This window comes from Quercus lobata, chromosome 4, assembly GCF_001633185.2.
Source record: "Quercus lobata isolate SW786 chromosome 4, ValleyOak3.0 Primary Assembly, whole genome shotgun sequence".
NCBI lineage: Eukaryota > Viridiplantae > Streptophyta > Magnoliopsida > Fagales > Fagaceae > Quercus > Quercus lobata.
Genome location: NC_044907.1, coordinates 74,148,729 through 74,160,570, shown reverse-complemented (window position 1 = coordinate 74,160,570; position 11,842 = coordinate 74,148,729). Strand labels below are relative to the sequence as shown.

Sequence of the window (11,842 nt, the reverse complement as noted above, 5' to 3'; positions counted from 1 at the left end):
AGAGACTCGATTTCCAGGTGGGCAAAAAATGCCAGATCAGAACGTGGAAATCGAGTCCTTGAGACTCGATTTATAAGCAAAAATCGAGCATCAACCACTCGAGATGCTAGTAAGTGATATAGTTTGTAAATGGAGTCTACTAACTAAATAGTTATGATTTTAGGCTCAGTTGGCTATTTTGGCCGAAATAAGGTTGCCCTTCCGACCGTTGGTATTAATTTGAAAATCCTTTTTTTTTGGTTCCTTAATAAATAAGGCAAGCTTTTTGATTCGAGACAACTAGTCTCAAATGTGTCTTTTGTTAGAGTAGGCTATCTAATTAAATTCAAATTTATTTGGGTAGAGAATTTAACATAATTTTTTTTTTTTTTGACTGAATTAGAGAATTTAATAATTAAAAAAAAGTAACAAGGAATAGGGCTTAAGTTTTTTTCTCCACTAGCTGGGAGCTTTTCTTCTCACAAAAGGTAAGCATTTTCTTACCTCATTTTCTTGCCTACCCTTACAGCCACAATTCCTTCAATAACCAAACACTACCACCTTTTGTGGTGGCTACTGTTTCTTACTCAATGGACTCAAAAGTCATAGACAGGTTGAAAAATATAAACTTAACAGAGGAAGAAGGGAAAGTTATTAAAGTTAGGCCTAAACAATATGAACAGATCCTTGAGGAGTATTCCCTCAGTCTTTTGCGGAAATTCCATACAACTTGACCTTTCAACCAACGGGCAGCGAAGAATTTTCTAAGATCGGCATGGAAGTTTGGACCGGAATTAAAAATTGTTAAGGTAGGCAACGAGTTGTTCAAATTCAAAATTGCCATGGAAAGCCAGCTGCAATGGGTGGTAAACAATGGACCGTGGAGTTTCGATAACCACCTACTCTTACTCCGAAGGTGGGAGGGAGGCATGCATGATAGCAAATTCGGTGACTTTCACACATTTGCCAATATGGGTGCAAGTATGGGGACTACCCTTCTACCTGTTCAGTGAAGAGGTGGGAACTGATATTGGCAAAGGATTGGGTTGTGTGGTAGAAGTAGACTCAAAAGCGATAGCCTCGGATCAGGCTTGGTTCCTCCAAATCCGTGTAGAGATCCCATTGGATAAACCCATCCGTAGAGGTAGCAAAGTTCAAGGCCTGGAAGGTGATACGGTATGGATAGTCTTCAAATATGAGGGATTGATTGGTTTATGCTTTAACTATGGGAGGTTAAGCCATGAAGCGAAACATTGTAAAGAACCAAAGGATGTGGATGGGAATGGGAGCCAGTATGGAGATTGGCTTAAAGGAGGCTTTCGGAAAGAGACTAACGGAGAGAAGAATGATCACTGCAATCCACCTCGATGGACTACGGAGACAAACTCGGGAGCAAGGTCCATGGCGTTTACAAAATCAAGCCAGTCACCGGCAATACAAAGCCACAAAAACTGAAAGAGCAATCTCGTGAGTCCAAGGACCGTTATGGAAATGATTATGCCACATGTGAGTACCACAAACGTAACTGATATAGGAGTATCCAATCCCATTATTGGTGGCTCCGAAACCGCAACTCCCACAATGCATGTGCACACTAATTGTGGGGAATTAAAGTCCCACACAACACAAATTGATATGAGAATATCTCATCCCATTAGTGCTAGTTTTGCAACGGTAACTCCCACCAAACACGTGCACACCACTGATGGAGAGTCAATACCCCGCACGGCACCTATTGAGGGCAATTTGGTCAGTGTACCCGTTATTTACGTAGAGGAGAAAGAGCCAAGCCCTAGGGACATATTAGAAAAACCAAAACAACAAACACAAGAAATAAATGCACCCCACAAGCCTAAGCCAAAAGTATAGGACACCAAAAAACGAACAACGTGGGAAAAGATTGAATGAAATACAATCTCTATGGTTGAAGACTCAAATGGTGGGGAGGGTGTTGGACAGAAATGAAGACATGAAGGAAATAATGAAGATGACATAGCTAAAATCATTAGGGCAATTAAAAGACAAAAGCCTCTAGAGGACGGCACTGATTTACTTTCAACGGTGGTGGCTATTAGTTAGCCTCGTCGAGCACAATGACGATCCTAAGCCGGAATTGCCAGGGGCTTGGGAACCAACGGACAGTGAAGGTGCTCTCTCATTTAGTGAGGGAAAAAGCTCCCAAAATATTGTTTCTTATGGAGACAAAAAGAACGGTGGAAGAGATGAGAGGTATCCAAGTAGACTTACTGTACAATGTAATGCTAGTAGTCCCTTGCTTGGGAAGAAGGGGTGGTTTAGCGATGCTATAGAAAGAAGAAGAAGTGAATTTGCATATCCAAACTTATACCCAGAACCATATCGATGCTCTAGTACTCACAGACCCAACAAAGCCATGGAGAATTATAGGTTTCTATGGTGGACGGGAGGAACATCTCAGGCATGAGACTTAGGGTTTATTGAGGCACTTGCAGACTAGAAACTCCTACCCATGGGTGTGTATTAGGGATTACAATGAAATCTTGGTGTTGGAGGAGAAGCAAGGCAAACTACCGAAAGCCTAACACCTTATGCAAGAGTTTAGAAGTGTGCTTCTTCACTGTGGTTTAATTGATCTGGGCTTCATGGGGAACCGGTTTACATGGAATAATGGCAGAGTGGGAGACGCATATGTGCAACTAAGGTTGGACCAGGCTTGTACGACGGTAGAGTAGCGAGAAATCTTCCCTCAAGCACAGGTATGTCACCTTACAGCTTCTTATTCGAACCACATACCCATACTACTAACAACACAGGGGCGGCAACCACCAAGAATGAAACGAGTGCCACACGGGTTCAAGGAGAATTGGGTAGCCCATCCGGAGTGTGAAACGATTATAAGAGTAGCTTGGACTAACATGGTCTCCATGGGTAGCCCAATGTATAATCTATTTGAAAATATCAAAAGTTGTCGTGTAGCATTGGTAGGGTGGAGCAGAGGTGTGTTTGGGAACTTAAGGGCAATTTTGGACGAAATACATAGGGAGTTGGAAGAGCTAATGGGGCTGAATAATGTGGAGAATGCCGAAGCCATCAAAAATGTAAAAGAGGAGATCAATACAAGACTATACAATGATGAACACCATTGGCATCAACGGTCCAGGTCCATTTGGTTACAAGCGGGAGACAAAAAAAACCAATTTTTTTCATTAAAGAGCAAGTCAACAGTGGAGCAAAAATCATATTGGTGGAGTTCATGATGAAGATGGGGGTATGAAGGCAATCAGATGAGGGAATAGTCACAATGGCAGAGAGGTCTTTCCAAGACTTGTTCACTACAACAAATCCTTTAAACATGGACAAGGTTCTTAATGTAGTAGATAGAGTGGTCACCCCAAATATGAACCACATGTTGCTTCAACCTTACACACCTGAGGAGGTTAGAAGTGCTTTATTTCAGATGCACCCCTCAAAATCACCTAGAACGGATGGTATGTCTCCTTTCTTTTTCCAAAAATATTGGGATAGTGTTAGCCCAGATGTGATAGAAGCTATATTATCAGTACTCCATTTAGGTCACTATTTACGAAAAATGAATTTTACCCATATAGTTTTGATTCCCAAAAAAAAAAATAAAAAGAAGCACAAATATGTCTGATTTCCACCCTATTAGTTTGGAAATTGTGGTATCTAGAATTGTGTCAAAGGTAATTGCAAACCGACTAAAAACTATTCTACCAAATGTGGAATCTGATGCCTAAAGTGCTTTTGTTCCTAACCGGCTTATTACTGATAATACTATTGTATCTTTTGAAGTGTTACACAAGATGCGAAATAAAAGGAGGGGGAAAAGGGGGTAGATGGTAGTAAAGTTGGATATTAGCAAAGCCTGTGATCGAGTATAATGGGCTTTCCTTCAAAAGGTGCTCAAACTAGGATTGGGTGAAAAATGGTGAAGTTGGCAATGGAAACAGTATGCACAGCTACTTACTCGGTCCTCATTAATGGAGAGCCAAAGGGTTTTATCACCCCCACAAGGGGTATAAAACAAGTTGATCTATTGCCTCCCTATCTATTCTTGTTTTGTGTTGAAGGCTTGTCTACTATGCTTAGAAAGGCAAAGGAAGCTAGACATTTGCAAAGTGTTCTATCCAGCAATGGTGGGGTCCGCCTATCCCACCTTTGTTTTTTGATGATAGTCTCATCTTTTGCCAAGCAACAATGGAGGAATGCCATTGGTTATTAGCCATCTTGGAGCAATATGAGGCAACTTCGGGGCAAGCTATAAACAGGCAGAAAACGTCAGTCTTCTTTAGCAGAATTACAAGAGTAGATGTAAAGCACAACATAAGGAATTTGATGGGGGCTAGAATAGTGGAGGATTGTGAAAAATATCTTGGATTACCGATGGCAAGTCGGAAGTCTAAAGTGAATACTTTCAAAGACTTGCTGGAAAAAATCACAAGGAAGGCGATGGGATGGAAAGAAAAGTTTATTTCAAAGGCAGGAAGGGAAGTCCTAATCAAGACGGTAGCGCAAGCAATACCGACGTACTCCATGAGCATCTTTTAAATTCCAAAGTCTTTATATGAAACTATAAACTCCACCATGGCCAAATATTGGGGGGGGGGGGGGGGGCAAATAAAGGAGGAGAAAAAAATACATTAGATAAATTGGAAAAAATTATGCTCACTAAAAGTAAAGGGGGCGAATGGAGTTTAGAGACATCCAAGCTTTCAACATGGCATTGCTAGCAAAACAGACGTGGCGGTTGATACATCAAACTCAATCTCTCTTCTATTGGGTCTACAAAGCAAGGTATTTCCCAAATTGCTCTTTTTGGAGGCTTAGTTAGGGCACAATCCTTCCTATATTTGGCGTAGCTTACTGGCTGCAAGAGACATTATAAGGGTAGGGTCACAATGGAAGGTGGGGGACGATAAAAAAATTAGAGTGCCAGTGGATAATTGGCTGACACACAAGCCGGTATTTACTGGGGAAGACCAGACCAATATGCTAGTCAGTGTGCTCATTGATGACGAAACGGGCTAGTGGAACAAATAGAAGGTGCATGAATTATTTGCACCTAGTACCCGATGTGAGATTTGGCTATACCCTTGAATGCCATACATAGAAGGGACGAGTTAGAGTGGAAGGAAAACAGGGCAAGGAGGTTCTCAGTTAAAGCTGCGTACCAAGTGGCTCTCTGCCTTTTGCATCATGATGAGGCTGAACACTCAAATGCTTGGATAGATGGCAAGGTGTGGAAGACAATTTGGGCTTTAAAGGTGCCACTGAAAGTTAGGAACTTTATTTGGAGAGTGAGCTCAAACATTCTCCCCACTAAGGATAATCTACACCGCCGAAGGATGAAGCTGCTGTCAACAGGCTGAATCAACCTCGCACTTGCTATGGGAATGTCCAATGGCATAAAATGTGTGAGCAATATTGAAAGGAAAGGTGCAGAAATGTAGCAACTAGGTGCAGGACTTCTTTCAATTATTTCAAATGTTGAAGGGTAAGCTAACGAAGATAGAGCTGGAGAGGTGGGCCACGATGTCATGGGCAATCTGGAATGCTCGAAACAAATACTACTTTGAGAAGGTACAGATGCAGCCAAGGTCTGTTATGGATCACGCCATGGGAACTCTAGAGGACTATTAGCGTCTTGCAGCATCCCAGAACACCATAGCAACCGATACTCAACCCACCCAGCCAACCCGTCCGATCTGGCCGACTTGATGCCGGTTGGCGGGTTTTCTCCCTAAAACCCGAAGAAAATTTTTTTTAGATCCGTCGAGATCTCAACTAGATCCATGGAATCTCCACTGGATTTGGCCAGATCTCGCCGAATCTGGTGAGATTTCGCCAAGGCTGGCGATAACCCAACGAAAATCCAGAGAAAATATCACTGATTTTTTCCCCATTTTGCCGTTAACTGGTCGGATTTTGGCCGATTTTGAGATCTCCAACTCTGACCAAACCAACTGCCATCCATTAAAGGTGAGATCCACTCAATCTAATCAGCCACTTCGGTCGATGGCGGGTTGAAATTTTGGCCATCCGATTTGGTCGGGTTGGTTCGGGTTGGGCACAAACCCGACCCGGACCGACCCACGGATAGGCCTAGTTGAGATCACTACGTGGGGTAGGGAGATATGGAATAGACTTGGGACTTGATTGTAGGTGGGCACATGAGTCAATGATAAAAACTCCCTATAATACTGTTTGTTCTCTTAAGTTAATAATATATACTTCTATCGTTATCTCAATAAATAAATAAATAAATAAATAAGCAACAATGTTTTTATTGTATGTTAATGTAAGGTTTCTTAATTAAGTGTCCGTTTGACAATAATTATTTTTGCTAACTTATTTTATTATTCAGTTTATTTTTGCTACTATTCATGGGTCTCATTGCACTATACTATTTCAGTTAACTTTTTACTTTATCTACAATACTTTTAGCAAAAATTTTCAGTTTTAGCAAAATAAGCAGATCCCAAACGGACCCTAAAGCTATGATTATGATGAATTTAATTATTTTTTAAGGATTTAACATTGTTTATGTCTTACTGTTTGATTTGATCATTTATCTTTTCAAACTTTTCCCATTAAAAAAAGTCCAAAAATTATCTTTTGCCAATTGCCATACATAACTCATTTTATCCAAGGATTTGGCTTATCTTCGATACTTTTTTAACTGAACATCTCTTGTTGTTTTGAATATATAATGGCAAGTAGTAGTGGATTTCAATTTCCACTTTTTATTTAGTTAGTAAGTGATGTGACAGTTTCTCATTAAAATAAAAAGAGATTCCAATTAAAAAAATACTGGAGGTAAGTCAAACCTTTTATCCAAACATGTTTAAGGCATTCATTAATATTTCCCTTATAAATATACTAAAGCCAAGTTATAAGCTCTGAATTAAACTGATATGGCAATTGAGCCACAACAAGAATGCTCTCCAAATTCATATTTTTGACTCACAAATAGAGCTACCAAATGCACTTTGTCGCTAGTAAGAAAACTGTTGAGCACAAGAGAAACTTCCCCATCTTACTTTTTTATTTCTTTTGGAAAATGAACCTGGCCATCAGTCTAGTTAGTCATGCAGAAAGGAACACAGCTTGAGAGTACATGAGAATGTATCTTCGTTGAAACTTCCTACTTCTTATAAATTAAGAATATTAACACACAATATTGATATGCAATTCTCTCTCTCTCTCTCCAATTTAGTTTTTTCAATCTCCCAATTCGGTATCATGTCGAAGCACCTAGTTGATACAAGTAAGTTTCAAAGAATTTCCGAATTAGACAATAAAATATTTAGTATCTGAATGTATAGTTGTAAATTATCGTTTCATATTTTGTATTAATCAGCTTCCATTATATCAATCTTCCCACCCTTTAGCTCTGACATTGAAAGTGAGACTAGTTCAGAATCTAACAAATCGTCTCCACGATTATCTTGTTCCATAGACACAATCTTCCTACCAACCAGGTCTCCAATTCAATCACCTCCACGATTCTCTTATCAAGCTGGAATACAATCAATGGTTTGGTCTACTTATCCAGTTGGTGTGCTATATATTATTTTCAACCTGGTGTGCCATATCATTATGCATACGATGCTGCAACAATTAACCAAGCCTCTTGCACTATCATGTCACTTATGTGTTGGAATTATTTGATGGCTAAAACTTAGATAAAGGTCTTAAATGTTATAACTTAGATTCTACAAATGGTCTTTGCAATCGAATTTTATTTAAGAATCTAAGTAAGAGCACTTAAGTATAGCAATGTGTAGATTGATTTTCTATAGTTTCTCTCATTCAATAGAAAAGATATATTTTTTTCTTAAAGCATGATATGAAGTGACAATAAAATTATAGAGAAAGAGTGTTATTGAATAAGAAATTATATTCAGGTAATGTTAAAAAAAAAAAAAAAAAAAAAAAATGTAAAAAAAAAAAAAAAACATGGATCGAGTTCTAGGCATATGGTTTGTTGTTGAAATAAATATCTTCAATAATCTCAACCCTTGAAATAAATATCTTCAATGGCATCCATGGAAATTCTCTGAAATGAGCAATTGCTAGAAAATGGACTTCTAATTAAACATCCAAGTCGACCTCAAAACATCTAATAAAGAGAAGATAAGAAGATCCAATCATTATTCCATCTCAAGTTACCTACTAAATGAAATGAAACATCTCTTAAAACTTTATACTTTATAGGCTGTGTTACACATATTATGGCCTAAGTGGCCCAAATCAATTGTTGGCTCATATACTTGTAGAATAAGCATATTAATCCTAGGTTAGTTAAGTATTATCTAATATACAAACCCTACATTAAGTTCATTGTAACAACTAACACGAATGCTTAATATCAATATGTAGTCATTCAAGAGTTTTTTTTTTATTATTGACGTAAGCTATTAGGCCGAATCATGTAAAATTTTGTCTATCTCCTCTTTCATTCTCCCACTTATCACACACAATCACACAACAATTTTAACAAATAGAACACTTTTGGCACATCTTTGAGCTATGAAATTACTTATCTTAGCCATAAAAATGACAGAAGTCAGCCCAAAAAATCAGTTAACTCAGGCTCATGAAGTTCAGCCTAACACCCATTGATATAACCATTAGGCCAGTCAACAAGAGTGATCAACTCCGCCCACAAAGTCCAGTGCAATCCAATTTCTCAAGATTGACATGAAACTAGGCCAAGTTAAGGCGATTTGAACCCATCACTATAGTGATTATTTTCATCATCTAGCAAATTTAACATTCTGAAAGATTTGTTTCTTTTAAAAGAAGGCCTAGTTACTCAAAGATTAGACAAAATATTAGAAGTACAACCCGAAACTAGGCCAGTTTAGGCCATCTGAGGGACCCATCACCATAGAGTAATTATTTTCCAAATTCGACAAATATAGCAGGTTCTAGGGGCTACATTATCCTTAAATATATGAACCAAATAGGGTCAAGTCAACCAATTTACCCCAAATGGCAAAGGGCCAAACTAACTCAACTGTTATTTTCTTCAGCGCAAAAATTTATAAAGATGACTTTTTGCCTAACTTATGCATGCGATATATCTCAATCTGAAGATAACTATGATGAGTTGTTTGTTCCAAGACATTAACAATTGATCATACTTCATAATAGTATCATCTTTCTTTGCATAATCCATGACTGAAACATAACAGTTTTTTGCATAGACACCCAAAAAAATTAGTTTTGAATTGTTCCCAAGGCATAGACAATTGATCGTACTTCATAAAAGTATCAACCTTTTACGTAATCCATGGCTAAAACGTAATAGATTTTTGTACAAAGACACCCCAAAAAATCAGTTTTGGACCCAAAAAATGCATTTTGTTCAATTTGTTCTAACTTTGTGAGTTTATTGCTTTTTCGGCCTCTATTTTGCCCAAGTAAGGTGTCTTTGGAAAGGTTCTATGTCTAATTTCTAAAGATATCCACTCTATTGTCTCAATCTTCCAATTTGGCAAGTTGGAGACTTTGGAAGATGGCTCCAGAATCAGTTTATGCATAAAGTTTTCATTTTAATATTTTTGGTAAATTATTTTTATTTAAGTAAGTTTTTGCCATCCAAGCATACCAAATCGAAGCTTGCCATAAGACCTTTCCAACAACTCATTTGGGTCAACTGGTGGTCATTTGACTATAGTTCAATCAAAATTAAACATAATGACACTCTTCACAAGCGGCCAAGTCGTTTCTCAAAAAAAACATACGTCTTTTAACTAAAGATTCAATGTTACTGAGAATTTTTTTTTTTTTTTTAACTTTGAACTACGTTTGTAAACTGTCATTTTAAGAAGAATTTTATAATCTTTCATATGAGTATAAATCTATCACGATTAGATGGTAGGAATTTTGGTTAAACCCAGATTAAGCCTCAATTAGGGTTGGTCAAACTTAGTCAGATTGTTTTAAATGGTGGATTAGGTCAAAATAAGATGGAATTTGGTGACGGGTTGAATATCAGGCAAATTTTATTGTTGACTAGCTTGGTCAAATTTTGTCAAAGTGAGTCCAACTAAGGTAATTTTAAAATTTGGGGTCTTCGAACCATTAAATTAATTTATCAAACATTCAATTGGGACAAATTAATTAATTAATTTGATGTAATTACTTTTTTTTAATGTCAAAAGTACAATTTTTTGCTTTTTAGTGTTCAAATTGGTATTTTGGCAAGCAAATCAAGGCTCAATAGAATACGACTATATTTTATAACCATATTGTTTTACGTATCATATATATTTTAAGTTTAACTGTAAGACGATATTAGTAATTGTGTTATGTGTGTTAGGGTACCTTTTTTTTTTATACCTAATTTTATTTGAGTACCACCTATTTATTTTCAAACACCACTAATAAGTCATTGGGTTTTCCCAAATATTTTTTGCTCTATTAATATGTTAACCACAAATGTTTTATATCTCATTATTTAAATTGGGTTATGATATAAAATATCACAAAAAAGCCCAAAAACTCATATTTTATCCAATTTTATTATCATTATTTAACTAAGCCCAATACTGGCCCTATAAACCCAATAAACACATCCTATTCTATTTAAAGCCCAAGAATACTTATGCTTGGCAATATTTGAAAAGCCCATGATTCAAATCCATGGCAAAACAATTTTATCAATGGAATTCAAATCCATAATCAAATCCCATAGTTTAAACCCATGGCAATTTATTTATCCAAAACTCAATTCACATTAACAATATCAAAGCCAAATTCTCATTGGCAATATCAAAACCTAGTTCTCGCTGGCAATATTTAAAACCCAATTTTCATTGGCAACATCAAAACCCAATTCTCATTGACAATATCAAAACTCAGTTCTTGCTGGCAATATTTAAAGCCCAATTCTCATTATCAACATCAAAGCCCAATTCTCGTTGGTAATATCAAAGCCCAGTTCTCACTGGCAATATTTAAAGTCCAATTCTCATTGGCAATATCAAAGCCCAGTTCTCATTGGCAATATTTAAAACCTAATTTTTATTGGCAACATCAAAACCCAATTCTTATTGGCAATATCAAAACTCAATTCTCATTGGTAATATCAAAAGCCCAACTTACATTGGTACTATTAAAAGTCCAAGCTAACTACTTGACATTATTCTATCAAAAGCCCAAGGTTAATAATACTTGGCAAAATACTATATCATAATTATTTCACTTAAAAGTCCAATAATGAACAATACTTTAGATTCTTAAACATATTACTGTAATATTACAAGTCCATGGAAATTATGAATTATATATTCTCAAAACCCATGGCAATCATCTTATAAAAGCCCATGGAAAGTTATGATTATTAGACCCATGACATTTATCTATTTCATATTATAAACTCATGTTCACTATCTATTTATTACCAAAACTCATGGTAATTATTCATCCTACATGTCCATTATTATGATTATCTATAGAGAAACTCATGAGAACATCACATTATTCCATTATAGTGGTTGTTACCATATTTATTTAAAACCCATGGTAAATATAATTCTCAAGAACAATATTGGAGGTCATTATTTAAAAAAGCCCCAAAGAAAATATCATTTACAAAGTAATCCATAGTAAAAATTATGAGAAACTATACAAGTTGTTATTTAAAGCCCATGAGAATTAATATCCAAAATCTATCATAAATATTTATTAAAAGCTCATTGATTCATTTTATTTCTACTAACAACTAAAACCCATGAGGAGTAAAAAGCTCATGGCAAAGCATGTCTTTAATGCCCATTTTTTTGGACCAAGAATCTCATGAAGTAGGGAACAAGCCCAAGCAAAGAAAGAGCCATGTGGCTTAACTAAAAGT

The 11,842-nt window shown here is 36.7% G+C and overlaps 1 protein-coding gene across 1 annotated transcript in view; it reads left to right on the top strand.

Annotated features, from left to right (window-relative positions):
- Positions 1 to 11,842, top strand: part of LOC115986343 (heavy metal-associated isoprenylated plant protein 46-like) — a 60,781-nt gene that overhangs the window by 29,028 nt on the left and 19,911 nt on the right. The window lies entirely within an intron of this gene.